Raw genomic sequence first — 14,303 nt, forward strand, 5'->3', positions numbered from 1 at the left:
TTGTAAGTGATATTTTTTCTGTTTGGTAAAAATGTGTGTTATTGTTTATTTTTTAATTCCTCTGCCAGACTGACATCATGCTGTGCACATTATGAGAAAAAAAATACTGTGGGGATTTTTCATTTTTTTCTTACTTTCCAGAGAATGTAGTGTTGCAACTACTGGCAAGTTGCATATACAAACAGCAAACGGATGCTACCACATTTAACCCCTAATTATACTTTTTATTTCCACACAGCAGGATTTTTTTTTAATTTTATTTTTTATTAAAATATATAATTTGTGAAAGGTGCCAGGCAGCCGTAAATATGATCTCTGTTCTGAATCTCAGCTCCTAGAATACCGTCTTTAGGTGTCTTTACTACCAAGCCCCCAAATTTCTTGGTGAATGATTTAAATTTGAAGTCTTTAGGTCATAATTCATTCTTCTACTCTTCTACCCAACCACTCCCTTCACTTATCCTATACTGCTCTCTCTAGTCCAGGTACTTCTTCCTGCTCTTGGCTCCCCACAGTCCTTGCATTTTCTTTTACCTCTCAGAGTGTCTTGTCAGCTTTCCCTTCCTTACAAAACTTGACACTAAACTTACTATGTTGGGAGTCCCTTCATGATTCTAATGTGGACTTCAAGACAGTATGACTTTTACTCTGAGTGACTTTATTCATATGTACTCAAGGAATGTAAAGGAAATCAGAGATGAAAGACTGGATATATTCACAATTATTTTTGTAATATGTTGCAATGCTACATATGGACACCACAAATTCTGCATCAAGTAGGTCTTCACTACTCATTTAGGAAGGATTTTCCACTTCAGCTATCAGCATTCCCCCAGTTTGTTTACCCGGGTCAATCTGCAGTCTTGTGGGATTATTCTGAAATTATAATAAAGTCTTTAGGAGTCTGTGCTCCACCTCATGCAAGCTCAGCTCAGGAAGGTTTTATTCACATGATACACCAATGTGTAAACAAAAGGGTCAAATCCATGAGGCATCTGAAGGAAAAAACTTTGATGGAGACAGGACCAGTGACAAAAACAAGATTTCATCCTTTATGGTATTCATCCTTCATGGTTGTGATGTCTTCAATGCTGAAAAAACAGATGGCAAAAATTGAAAGCTTCTACAGAACTTTGACTATACTACATCCTCCCTCCCCTTTCCAAGGTCAGTTGTCCTCTGCCATCTTTCAGGGAAGTGGCTGTAAATAGACACAGGCCAAGGGAGAAAAAATGCTCCTCCCAGTTTCAAAGCCTGTATTTTATCCCTTTAAGAATGGTTTTAGAAAGAAAGTTAATTGGTTGGAGCAAGCAACCAGATCTTGCAATCAGCTCCACAGTCAATAAGACCTTGTGCAGGCCCAAGAGGCTGGGGAGGAAAACTCTAATGACCTGGCTTCAGACCAAGATCAAAAGACATTTACCTTTTTATTGCATGTGACATAAAGCTAATACAATGTTTTAGAGATGGTGTTGAACCAAAACATTGGCTCTATGCCCCATTTGAGCATGCAAAGCATTGGAATATAAACTCAGAATTAAGCTCTAAAATTTATGGCTGTTTTTTATTGGTATGCTGGAAAGAACAAAAATCCCAGCTATAAACCACTGAGCACTGGAGGAGAGTTATCTCCCAGATCAGGACCTTGACTCTGCATCTTGCATGTACCTCAAAGTTTGCTTGCTCATTTCCCACATGAGAGTCATCTTTGGCTCTGTCTGTGTTGGTAAATTAAAGGTGCCTGGGATAGTTCTCTGGCACTGAGCCCAAGCCACATGTAAGACTCTGTGTCCACATCATTAAATGTTCTTACCCTCCAAAACGGGATGGCTGCATCCCAAACTGTCCATTTGAAATGATCTTTGGCCCACTGTGGGGGTGCTTGCACAGCCCATCCTTGGCAGAGGGCCTGGATAACCCCACCTGCTAAGATAAGCATGTGGCTGTAAACAGCATGTGCAGATCAAATATGCAAAACTGCCCCAAAACTCATCATGTTAAAGAGAAAGATGACCATAAACCAGAGTAAACAGTAACCAAGGAACTACAAATAGACTTTTGAAACTAAGAAGGAATTAACCTGAAAGAGTGGAATCTCACTTTGTACCAGGTGCAGAGATCTCATCATGGAAACAGCAGCAGTCAAAACCTGGTGTCCTACCTCCAGAGATGCTCTGCAGCGTGCCGGCCCCAGGGGTGGTGCAAAGCATGGCAGTTGCAGGAAGCAACACGGACAGCAGGAGCTCCCCCATGGCCCAGTATGTGTAAAAGTATATGCATGTACACATCTGCATGTGAGTTTAAATCTTCTTGCAATTAAATCTGGAAGCACGTTTAGAGGTTTGTAGGTATGTATTGACCTTTTAGAAACATCTACCACTGTGATTTATCTATTGTGTTACTGATACTGACCCTGGCTGTGTAGTTCATTGTTTGGTGGTTAATTCTTATCATAAACAACAAGCCACTAGAATCATGATTTGACTTATACTATGGGAACTGAGTAGATTTGTCTTGTGACAACTTGTGCTAACCCCTGAACTATGTGTGGGTATTGTCCAGGGGTGTACCAGGTTGTTCTGGTAAGACAGGGACTGGAACTAGACCAACACTTCTGACAGTACAGACAACCAAATTGCAGTACCCAGGCACAGTTATTGGCCTTACTTAGTTTACCAGTACAGATGGAGCCTATATTTTTCTCATGATAGGGATACCATCCTATATACAACATATACTTCATTTGCTCCTTTAGAGAGGAGATAATTAAGTATATGTTGCACATGGGATGCTTCCACTTCATTCTTATGAAATCAGAATTAATGCCAGGAAACAAGTAGTTTCTGTAAGAGTAATGTAAAAACTTGAAAAACACCTTTTTGTTCAAGTCAAATGTAGCAATTGATGTGGGAATTAGCACAGAATCATCTGGTGAGCAGTTTGAGAGAGTTACATATACTGATCCTTCACCTTCCTATCCTTACAAGTCCTTTCATGTTTCTTTGCTTACAAGTTTTTGTTTTAAAATTATGTGTCAGTTTGGACCCAGCATTGGTATAAGGGTGGCTAGGAGTTCAAATCTCTGAGATTTTGGTGCCGGTACCTGCATGGTCTGTGCAGAGGAATCAAATCTGACAGTGGTGATGTAGAGCCCCTTTAGCACTGGTGAAAGCATTCTTTATGCAAGTTAATCACGAGGAGAGCTGCCCCACTTTGTTTTGATGTACAAAAGAAATTGCCTGACTCTACTAAGGAGGGAGGCTAATGAGGGAGGTCTTAGAAGGCCTCTAAAAGAAGACCAGATGCTTCAGTCTTGGTGCTGGGGCAGGTTGGCAGGGTCCTCCTCTGGAGGCCTTTGGAGATGTTTTCCCTTCACCGAGTGGATAACCTTGGGGCCTGACTAGGTGTCTGAAATCTCAGTACGAGTCAGTTGCAGGCAGACTGGAGAGTCCTGTGGGCCTGATCTAACACCTAGTAAAGAAATTGGAAATAATCTCACTTGTTCTGCTAAGTTTCACAGGCCTTTTTTTACATCTGTCTGTCTCCCTTTCTCCTCTCTTGTGATTAATATAGAGTGTATGAAAGGAAGAAATGTTCAAGTACAAGCATTCTTACATGAAGACCAGTATTTTATTTTATTTTTTTCCTGTGGGGAAGGAAATCAGCAAGGTACCTTTTCAAACTGTTTCAGTAGCGATTGCTTGCTCTTCAGCCCCATGAATGGAGTTCAAGGCTGTGCAGAATATCCCAGGCTGGCTCTGAAGGAAAGTGCTCTGACTGGCCTAATATTTGTGGCTGCTTTAATTGCATGTGATGTGGTGCATTAGAGTAACAGTCATAAAGTGTAGAACAACCGTCATAAAGTTTAGTGCAATATTTTAAATCTGGATATTCTCAGTAGAGATTCAATGCAGTCTAAGAAAAGCAGGTAGAATAAAAAACATACCTTGTATATACTTTATTGCCCTTCCATGGCATGTGAGACTACAGCAAGATTCTCCTACTGTTCAGGAAAATAAAAAATAAAAATAAAAATGAGGTTCTCAAAATTATGACATGTTAACTAATGTTAAAAATATTAGTGCTGAGGTGAAATCACTTCACGTGTTATCAGTGACTGTATTGTCAAGCCTGCTTTGGCCTATAGCCTGACCTAAATTCTTTCTACTCACTCTTTATAAATTTAATGCTAGGTCTACATGGGGATTTAGGCATGACATCACCACACCCAACTTGCTGTCTGCATCCAGATCGTTGAAGTAGCTACTCACCCAATGGCCACTGAGGAGTACAGCTTCCATTTAAACTGATGGGAGAGTTAGGCTCCTAAATAGCTTTCTAATGCACACGTTTATGGGCCATTGGTGAGCTTGCTGTAACTGACGGAGAGAGGGCAGAAAGAATGCAAGTCAAACAATATGCCATGACAGTAAAGTCACAGCTAATTCTTGAAATGATATCATCCTCAGAACAATAATGGTTAGCAAATGTTTGGGGCTGTCTGGAAAGCAGTTGAACACTTCCTCACATGGCAAATCGGAAAGAGTTGGAGCCTTGGCTGAGATTCACAACAAGCCACTAATTGAGTGGGGACATACCTACCGTGTTCACTTGGAAATGCAGATATCTCCCCTGTTCAGCAGGCTAAGGACTTATCTTTAGCCTATGTGACAATGAATTTATTAATTCTAGTCTTATTTTTTAAACTGAGGTATCAAAATCACCTCATTTAGCAATAAGTAGTCATCTCACTTTTTTTTTTTTTTTTGTTTAAATTATGGCCAGTGATGGTGGCATTCATGTTTCACGTTATGCATTAGTCTGCATATTGTCTTTGGACAATTCTTATATTTTAGCAAATGATCATCTACTGAAAAATGGATCAGAAGTCCAGACCACAGTGACCAGCATCAAGTTTTTCCCTCCAGCTGCGTGTTTTTTTTCACTATGCAACAAAGCCAGACTTACCTCTCTGGACTGTCATGCCTCTTTCTTGTCACAGTGGCTCAGCTGTAACTGAAAAATAGGGCAGTACTGCCTTAAAAATGGGATGCAAACCCTGTGGGTTCAAACTCAGCAAGCTGGAGAGAGCTTAGAGCCCAGGTTTCTCTTTTATAGGTGAGTACTGCAACCAGTAAACTGATAAGCAAAAGGTCCCTTAACCTATTCCTCTTTAAGAGAAAGGCTGGTAGTGATGACTTGCTTTTGGGGAAAATCAGAGACATCCAGCACTGATGTAGACAGTGAGGTTTTAGAGAAGTGCAGGTGCCTCGACTTGACTTTAAGCAGCATTTAATCTTTCTGGATCTTTCCTTTTCAGACTTTTTTTTTTTTTAATGAACTATATTAGAATCTTAGATGCATAAAATGATGTTACTCAGATCCTCTGCTTATCTTCAAGGTTTGTATTTCTGTGTTCAAGTCTGGAACTTACACATCTTGCCTTAAGTTACACAGAAAGGTCTTTAGAAGAGCCGGGAGCTGAATATGGAGCTCTACAGGTCCTGCAGACTTACTTAGCTATTGACCTGTCCTGGCTTCTTTTTTAGCTGAAGTAGAGGCTAGCTTGCATATTTATTGCAATTTAAAATTCTGTAGTATTGTCCTTCCTGGATTCCTGGGTTTGTGGGTTGGTAGCATAGTAACCATTTGCTAACATCTATTCATTATACTTTCAGAAAAAGAAACAGCTGACAGTAGGTGTCTGGAAAATTTTATCTGATTTTATCTGATTTGAGTTCAGAGATCCATCTCCTAGATATTTGGCTTGGCAAAACTAAGCAAGCACTGTCATCTCCAGCTTAGAACCACATTCTCCTCCTCAAAATCTTGGACAGTTGCATGGTATGATCCCATGAAAACAGGACTTTTCCTCCCTCCTCCCCCAACTCGTGATTCTCCTTCTAGGAGTTCAGCTGCCTGTGATCCCAGGCTTAGTTTTGATACAGCCCAGCTGTGCAACCTTAGCTCAAACTTTAGAGAAAATGCTAAGTTATGAGAAAGAGCTGTGAGAAAGTACATAGAGTGGAACCAGCCAAGTTAAAAGGTAAAACTGGAGGCAGAGGTAAGATCTTTGAGACAAGCACAGGTAACAGCTGAAGGACTCAAGGAAAAAGTCACTGACTATAAAAGGTATAAAATCACATGGGAGAAAACAGTGACCTGGAATATGGCAACCTGGTGATGCTGAAGATATGTCTGTCCCCAGGAGCAGTAGCCAAGGCTGATGCTTTCCACCTGACAGAAGCCATCCTGGCCAGCAGTGTCCTAATGGGTGTCTCACTGGGGATGGTGAACATGCCAGCGCTTAACCTTGTACCTATTGCTCATCTCCTTACAGCCTAGCTATCTATTTTATGCATTATCCCATCCATAATTGCTTTGCCTTTTTGTTGTTGTTGTGCATACCCCTCTGCAGATCTCTCTGTACATGGTAAAAGTTGCCTGAACAAAGAGAGCCAGGGGACAGAGTAACAACCTGTAAAAACATGGCTCTGTACTGCTGCACCCTAACATGGAGTTATACAGCATTACACAGAGTACATTTAAATCACTAAGGATGTTTTTATATTTCACATTTTCTCAGGAACTATTACACTTAAGATGTGCTGCTTATAATGGGTTAGAAATCTACAGCTGCCCAACTGGAGACACATGCCAGTCTAACTCTGTAATACAAAGAGTGGGAAGTATCCCAGAGGAGTTCAGTGTTTGAAAAGAAAAATATTGAGATCAACACAGCTCTCTCACAGGCAAACCTACACAGACTTAGCAAAGAAAAGAGGTTATTGAGACACATTCTCACTTGACTTTTGCTAGCATGGGTAGTGAAATATCAAAGAAACAACTCTGCTCATGCAGTGTGGGACTGCAAAATATGCCTAATGTTGACAATTGAAATATCTCTTATAATGTTTACACGTCTTCTACATTTCTGCCTATAGAAGAGTGATGGTAATTAAGGTCTGCATGAGGCTCAGCTTTTCTCAAGTCTGGGCATGCAACCTAGGAGGGAAAAATCCTGATATATCAAGAAATGTTGACAGAAAAAAACAAAGTTTTGAAATTTGGGAATGTTTAAAATTAGGAATCGAAACTTTTGTCATTATTGTGAAATTTTATTTCATTTTTCTCTATTGAGTAAGATACAGCATAAAGCAATGTTATTAGTCTGAATGTTTAAAAAGGTGACTTGTGATTATTGGCACGAATAAAGCTGTCAAAATGTTCCCTCTCTTGATGTAGTGTCAGAAGGTTTCGGATTTTGTAAATATTCTGCCTTCCTCAGCTGTTTTTTTTTTTTTTTTAATGTTATTTCCTTTGAATATTACTCCAATTATCTAAAGTAGAAGATGCTAAAGTAGAATACTCTGGAAGCTGCATGTTAATGTATTAGGCCTTTTATTTATAAACTCCAGGCTTCTTCAGATTTTTCTTTTATTCCTGTATAAATGTGAACTTTTCAACTTGAATAGTTTTGCAAAGCATTAAAAAAAAAAAAAAAAAAAAGACAAAAATTGCCAGTAGAAACATATATCTTAAAGTCATTCATGTCCTGGCACAAATGTCCAACAGTATAATGGTTATTTTATATTGTTCCCTTTTTTTTTTTTTTTCCCTACATTTGACTGATTATGTCCATGGAAACTAGGCCTAATTGTAGCTTTACAGGCAGGCCATGTTTTCCATCATTGGCACATACTGATGTAACTCACTGGGGAGTAGTGCAGGACCAAGCTGCTGTTTTCTGTTATGCTGCAAATCAGAACAAGATTGGTATTTCTGATGAATCATTTTTGCAAGTGGCCTACCAATTCCCTGCCAGATTATCATGTAATAAATAAAAGCATCACCAAAGATAGCAGGCTCAGCAGTAAACAAAAGAAAAAAAAAAAAAAAAAACGCAAAAAGGATGGTCTGTCAAGGAAGATGTTGCATGTATTACAGTGGTCTTCATGGTCAAGATTCATTTTATCAATAACAAGCCTGAGTATTCTGCCTGTAGGTGCAGAGCCATATATGCCATATATATAATCCCTCCTTTCACCCTCGACTCAGGGCCATACTGGGAGCCTATGAGACCTCTAGACAGGCTGCTACAGAGATGCATGGAGCACACTGATGGGGCAGGAAAGCCTCCGAACTGCCCTTCACTGGACGACTGAGTGAGGTGTATGAGATCCAGAAAGCTGGGACAAATGACCAGAGTGGACTTTAATGCCCCAGTTCAGGGCGGGGGACAGAAAGCACTCTGATCAGCCTCCTCCCTCCTCCTCAGACATGCAGCTACCTACCACAGAGAGAGACATTTTAGGGCGGAGAAGGTGAGCCAAGCTGCCTGCTCGGGAGCCAGCGATCACTCCACAGCTGCTGTGGTTCAGGAGGCCGAGGCCCCTGAGCAGCTGCCTGCCGTGCTCAGGGGGAGAGCAAGGAGGTTTCGTCTACAGGCGCTCCTGAAAATCGCACTGGCGATGCAGTAAGGCGTGGGCTAGCTTATGGGGTTGCACCACCACCTTGCTTCTGCATGGCCAGTCCAAAAGACTGAGGTCGCTAATTATTGGTGTTACTACTTTAGGCTTTAGCTGGTGTTTTAATTGTGAAAATTGCCCTAAGTCAACTGTGACACCTCCCCTGTGACTGTTTTTAAGCTGAATCTGTAAGCATCACAAGTAGCCTGGGGAGGAGTTCGTTTGGTGCTCACATGCCTCAGCAGCAGATCACCTGCAGTGTATTGCCTCCACAGGAATGCTCCAGGCTGCAGAATTACTTTTTTTTTTTCCTATCCTTCTCCAAAATCAGCAGGAACTGGGAGTATTTTGCTAGGCTCCCCCGACACAGGCTGCCTTACCCCCTGGTTCTTCTTCCTAAGTCTTTGTGGTAGGTCAGTTGTCCCATTGCTAAGAAGGACAGATCAATTTTTCATTATGCAGAATGCCACTGATAATAAACTTTATTGTCTTCTGGCTGAACCCGTCCTAGAGAAACAACTGGCATTATCTTTTTAACTTCTTGTTGATTATTGCTTTGGTTAATCCCTGTTCAATTCTTTAAAGCCAAAGGGACAACAAAGAAAATAAGTGCTTCTTAAGGTGAAGGGGGCATTCCAGCTCTTGCTGGATGTTGCAAGAATTACATCAGCTAGACCATTAACATTTTGGATCCCTCACTGATGAGTTTGCTATCCACAGACAGATAAGATGAGCCTTGTATCAATATGGTTTTGATCTCTGGCCTTTTCCAATCCACTCTCTTCTGGAACATTTTTCTTGGAGGGGTAAACTAAAGTTTAAAGAATATGTTGTGAAACTTGCCATCATACTTTTCTGCAGCCATTGTACTATGGAAAGAGATATTATTTTGATTATTACTGTTACAAGACCTCTTTTCTACTAATTCACCATCCACTCATCATTTGCTGCAGTTTTTGCTGACTTTAAGAAAAACTCACTTAAAAACATCTGAGAGTGATCCCCCCCCCTTTTTTTTTTCATTTTGAGACTGAATTTTTGAGGTTCCTCTGTGTATTCTACAGCAATTCACAAATATTAAAATGTCAAAAGGTGAGTTAAAATTCTGTTTTTCTATTTTTTTTTTTTATTTTTATTATGCTACATCAGATGATGTTAATCGGACAGTAAGCCTGGAAATATAATCATAATGTCACAGTACTAGGTACTGGAGATTAGCCGTTGGAAGCCACCAGAGCTAAGCACATGTGCTTTCCTAATGACACCACTCATTCAATCATATTTTAGCAGTCTCTCAACAGGAAGCACTGATTTGTTTAACTCTATTAAGCTTAGATAAGAAAGGTAAATAATATGTCTACCCAACATAAGACAACCCCTCCAAAATAAGGTTGACAGCCAATAATCACTCGAACATTTTTGTGGCTTTAGCAGCTTTGGAGCCTGTTGAATGGCACAATAGGGAAAAAAAAAAAAAGAGAGAGAGAGAGAGAGAAAGAATGCCCGCTTGTTGCTTTAGCCTATTTGAGATGAATTATTAGGAAGGACAGCCAACACTCTGGCTAAATGCTAACAGATGTGCAGCCGAGCATGCCATTTAGATGCTGATGGTTTGCTGTGGAGCACGAGGAAGTGGCCGCAGTGGGTGGCAACAGGAGCTGGTGCTGGTGGCGGTGGATGATGGAGGGCGTGCATTGCAAGCCTTCCTGAGAAATCCTCTGCCGTGGCTGAGCAGGGCCCTGGCTGCACCTAGCACTGCACCATAGTTCAGTCTTTTTACTTGACATTCCTGATTTCTACCAGGAAACATCTTGTTATCATGCATGTTTACAATAGCTCCCCTAGGTGAGAGGCAGAAGAGTTGTGCTCATACCTTCTGAGGAGAATGGGCAGCTCTAAAACTGCTCTGTCAGGCTGGAGCCAGTGAATAACAGCCATCAAAGCCAAGGGGGTGAGGAAAGGGGTCTCCCTCAGCTCACGGGATTCATGCAGGGTGTGATGAAGAGAGAACTTAGCCATTGACATGCTCAGGAAAGGTTTTCACAAAGTTACTGACTCTTTTGGTGCGAGTCTGGCATCCTTTAAGAGCAAGCCTGGGATGTTCTGGGCAGCAGTGTGGCATGACAAAACAGACTGGTGGCTTCACCTTGCAGATATCTGCTAGTCATTTTCCAACAACAACTTTTTTCAACTGCTTGGCATGTATATTACAGTGCAATAGCTCTCTTTTGAAACCTGACAAAGTCATCGCAAACTGTTTTAATGACTTGTGGTGTTCAATGCTTCAATGAGACATACAAAAACATTTTTGACACAAAAAGTAATATTGCGCAGAGATGCAGGAAGTCAGGCAAGGAGAACTAAAAACAACAGCAAAGACCCACAGTGGGAGATGTGATTAATCTGTGAGCAAACCACAAGACAAAGTTAGCTCAGAAAAAGCCATCACTGAACACATTTGGTGAACAAAATGAAACTGGTTGCACGAAAGAGCAGAAGATGGCTTGCCAGCCAAAATCTTCTGCCTCCCATCTTACCTGCCTGCTTTGAAAGGCTTCAGTGTGAATCCTGAGTCATGAAGGGTAAAGTAAGATGTCAGCCAGCAGATGACCTTTTTTACGAGAACCACGCTCAGGAGAATTATCTTCCTGTGTGCACAGAGTGCAAGCAAATTTCTGCCACCAATTATCACTGAGGGTTTTTTGTTTGTTTTTAATGGACAACTCAGTTTGATGTGGAAAAAAAATGTCCCCAAAGATAGATTAAAATGACTTCTTCCCAATCTGAACCCTGTTTCGGATTTGATTTTGTTCTGCTCTTTACTCCTCCTGGGATAGTCTTTTCATCAGATAGCTTAATATTAAATCATAGAATGATTTATGTTTGGAAAAATCTTCAAGATCATGAAATCCAACCATCAGCCTGACCTACCAAGTCCCATCACTAAATAACGTCGATTAGCACCATGTCCACAGACATTTCTTAAATTCCCCTCCACCCAACAGATGAGAGGTGCACATGGTTTTTCTTCCGCTGTCTTTTCACCTTCGTTTTTGGAATCTGAAGATCGAAAGCACCGCACTTTCCTTTCCTTTTACCTCTTTTGACTAGTCAAATTCATTTTTTTCCTAGGGACAAACAGTTAATCATTGAAAGATGGATTTCTCATCCATCACTCTGTTTTCTTGCCTGCCAGATGGGACAGGACAGCACTGTGACCAAAAGGTTCCTAGAGCCCATTCAACAATGTTTTTAAATGATTGTCCACAGCTTGATGAATTCATAGCTATTAGAAAAAAACTTTGCTGCAGAGTGATGGGAGAAGCCTTAGACCAGCTTGTCTGTGGAAGACGTGGACAGTTCACCAGCAGAGGCCTGTAGGTGCAAGTTAGACAGATGTCTGTCAGGAACAACACAGGCTCAGTGTTACATCATGATTTCAGGGAGGCCTGGAGATCTCCCACAGTTCCCCTAGCTGTCTCTGGCTGCTCAGTGGAATATCAGGACCTACCTCATCTCACAGGGAAGAGGCTGCATGCCACTATGGCCATTATCTCATTAGCTCTGCTTATGTGTAGGTGAACTTATGAACTTTTTATTTTATAGATATTTTAACAACCCTGAATGGAAGTATTTTGGCTTCTCCTTACAGTGTGACAGATTTTGCTAAAGAGACCACAAGAATTGGATAGGTAGCCTCTATTCAAAGTCCAAGTCTAAACTGCTGTGAAAACATCTGTTTTAGCTTGACTCTTGCAGGTGGGAATGTTGTTCCTAGTACTTTTGTGAAACTGCTAACACTGAGTTTGAAATCATTTTAATGTTAGAAAAGCAAGTAAACTATTCATAGACCATAATGCAGCATAAGCCTCTCTGGTGCCTCTCATCTAGGTCAGATTGTCAGGGGCTGATAATTATCAGAGCCATTCCCAGACTGAACTTCATCATGGGACAAAATACAACTGCAAATTCCACCTTTCCAGGGACAAAGGCATAGGATTTGAAACCATGTCTTGGGGCTGTTAGTTATGTAGCAATAATGACAGCAGGGCCCAAAAGCTTTATCTACTACTATTCCAAAGACTATTCCAGAGCTCTCTGCCCTCAATATTGTTATTTTCACCAAGTCAGATGGATTTTTAGGGTGTTTGCTCTTTCTTATGGTCACATTCTTTCATGACTTAGTTTATACTCAGCCAGACCTGAATGTGCATCTCAAATGTGCATGTTTTGACCCTTTTCTTTCTCTATCCCAGATTTTCTTTAGCAATCTAGAACATGTTAATTATTATGTTACCTGCATCACCTGCAGCTATTGTAAAGTGCTGATAAAACACCACAAACAGGACTGGAGAGTCCATAGGGAAATGTCATTTAGGATTACAAATGAGTTGTACTGGGAAGAGCTTCACATTTAACTGTTTTATCTCACTTTTACTTCTTACACTGTGAAGTTAATAGACAGAAACCTGAGTTGTGGAGCTGGTTCCAAACAATATCTCCAAAACTCAGTTAGCTGGAAGCGGGGCTTTTGCCTCAGTTTTGAACAGCTGATATAAATCAGTAGACATCCACTGATTTCAAAACTTCTTCTATTGGTTTATGCCAGCTGAACTCTGGCCCATTTTGAGACTTGCCATCCCTCATCACAGTAGGCGGCAAGCGCACAAGGCACACTTCTCCCTCATATCCACACCCCAAAAATGGGCCTAGTCCTTAAGGCCATAAAAAGAATTTAGGAACTGGTTTTGGAATAAGACTTCATTTGGGAGAGGGAAATCATTTAGGAAAAAGCGTGAGTGCATGGATAACACTTCTCTCTGTTAGAGAGCATGGTCTTTATGAGCATGTCTCAGCCTAGTGGCAAGGGCCCTGACACTTATTTCATAAAAGCTGCCTAAATATTTTTGACTTCTGCTCAACATTGTTACATTAAGGCTTACGCAAAATTTAAAAGGTCTTTTAATTCTTGCTTTTAAATGACACAGAAAAGAGAATTACATTTTCTGACAACTGCAGAAGACTAGCTAAACGTGATTCATTCTTTCCAAGGAGTTAAAGAGTATTAAATACTACAGTCACTTACTCTGCAGGGATTCCCTGTTACTTGAAAATATGTTCTGCATACTCAGTATTCTGCAGTTCTGAGAAATTGATTAGTTAAACAACTTTTTATTTTGTTCATCATCAGAGTTATTGCCTTGTAACTTGCTCTGTTTTGTTTTGTCTGTTTTCCTACTGGCAACTTTGGTTTTAATTGCCAGGTTTTTACCAAAAGGCTGTAAAGGTTCTGACAAAATATATACTTGATGCCTATTCTTGCATTTGTGATCTTTCACCCTATTCCCAAGTATTATCTAGCCTCATGTTTCAGTTACAAAACTAATGCAACCTTTTTTTCTCAGTTCTTTAGCAATACAAGCCCACTTTCCACAGTGATATGTTGGATATCCTAGTCATGTAACACACACATAGATCTGGGCTGTTTGCACAAAGCATAGCTGTGTACAAACTTGTTCATTGAATGCACGTTAAAAACATTTGCCATGAAGATGAAGGATCTATAATTTATTCATGGGACGGCTGTTTTTAGTCTTTATTTCCTTCACTTGTATTCATGTTAAAAACACTTCTCTGCTGTTGGATTTCCTTTATTTATTTAATTATTCTTATTATTGTTATTTTACATATCCTATGCATATACGTATATATTCATTTTCCATTTTCACTGGCACAAGCCCACTACTGAGAGGTATCCTACTTTTTCTCTAGGCTCGTGAGAATTCTAGTGCATGGTTATATTATCCCATATAAATAGAGAGAATAATAAAATTA

At 40.4% G+C, this 14,303-nt stretch overlaps 1 protein-coding gene across 1 annotated transcript in view; it reads right to left on the reverse strand.

The window, feature by feature from the left end:
* Positions 1-637: 637 nt before the first annotated feature.
* The window catches only part of LOC308192844 (uncharacterized protein), a 178,001-nt gene continuing 164,335 nt past the window's right edge, over positions 638-14,303 (reverse strand). Inside the window, exons 5-7 of the transcript XR_013949144.1 lie at positions 3,947-4,003; positions 1,814-1,926; positions 638-1,091 (exon numbers count right to left, since the gene is read on the reverse strand). The gene's annotated coding sequence lies outside the window, so the exon portion shown is untranslated. The remainder of the gene's footprint in view (positions 1,092-1,813; positions 1,927-3,946; positions 4,004-14,303) is intronic.

This window comes from Anser brachyrhynchus (genome assembly GCF_964034855.1).
Source record: "Anser brachyrhynchus genome assembly, chromosome: 3".
NCBI classification, from domain to species: Eukaryota; Metazoa; Chordata; class Aves; order Anseriformes; family Anatidae; genus Anser; species Anser brachyrhynchus.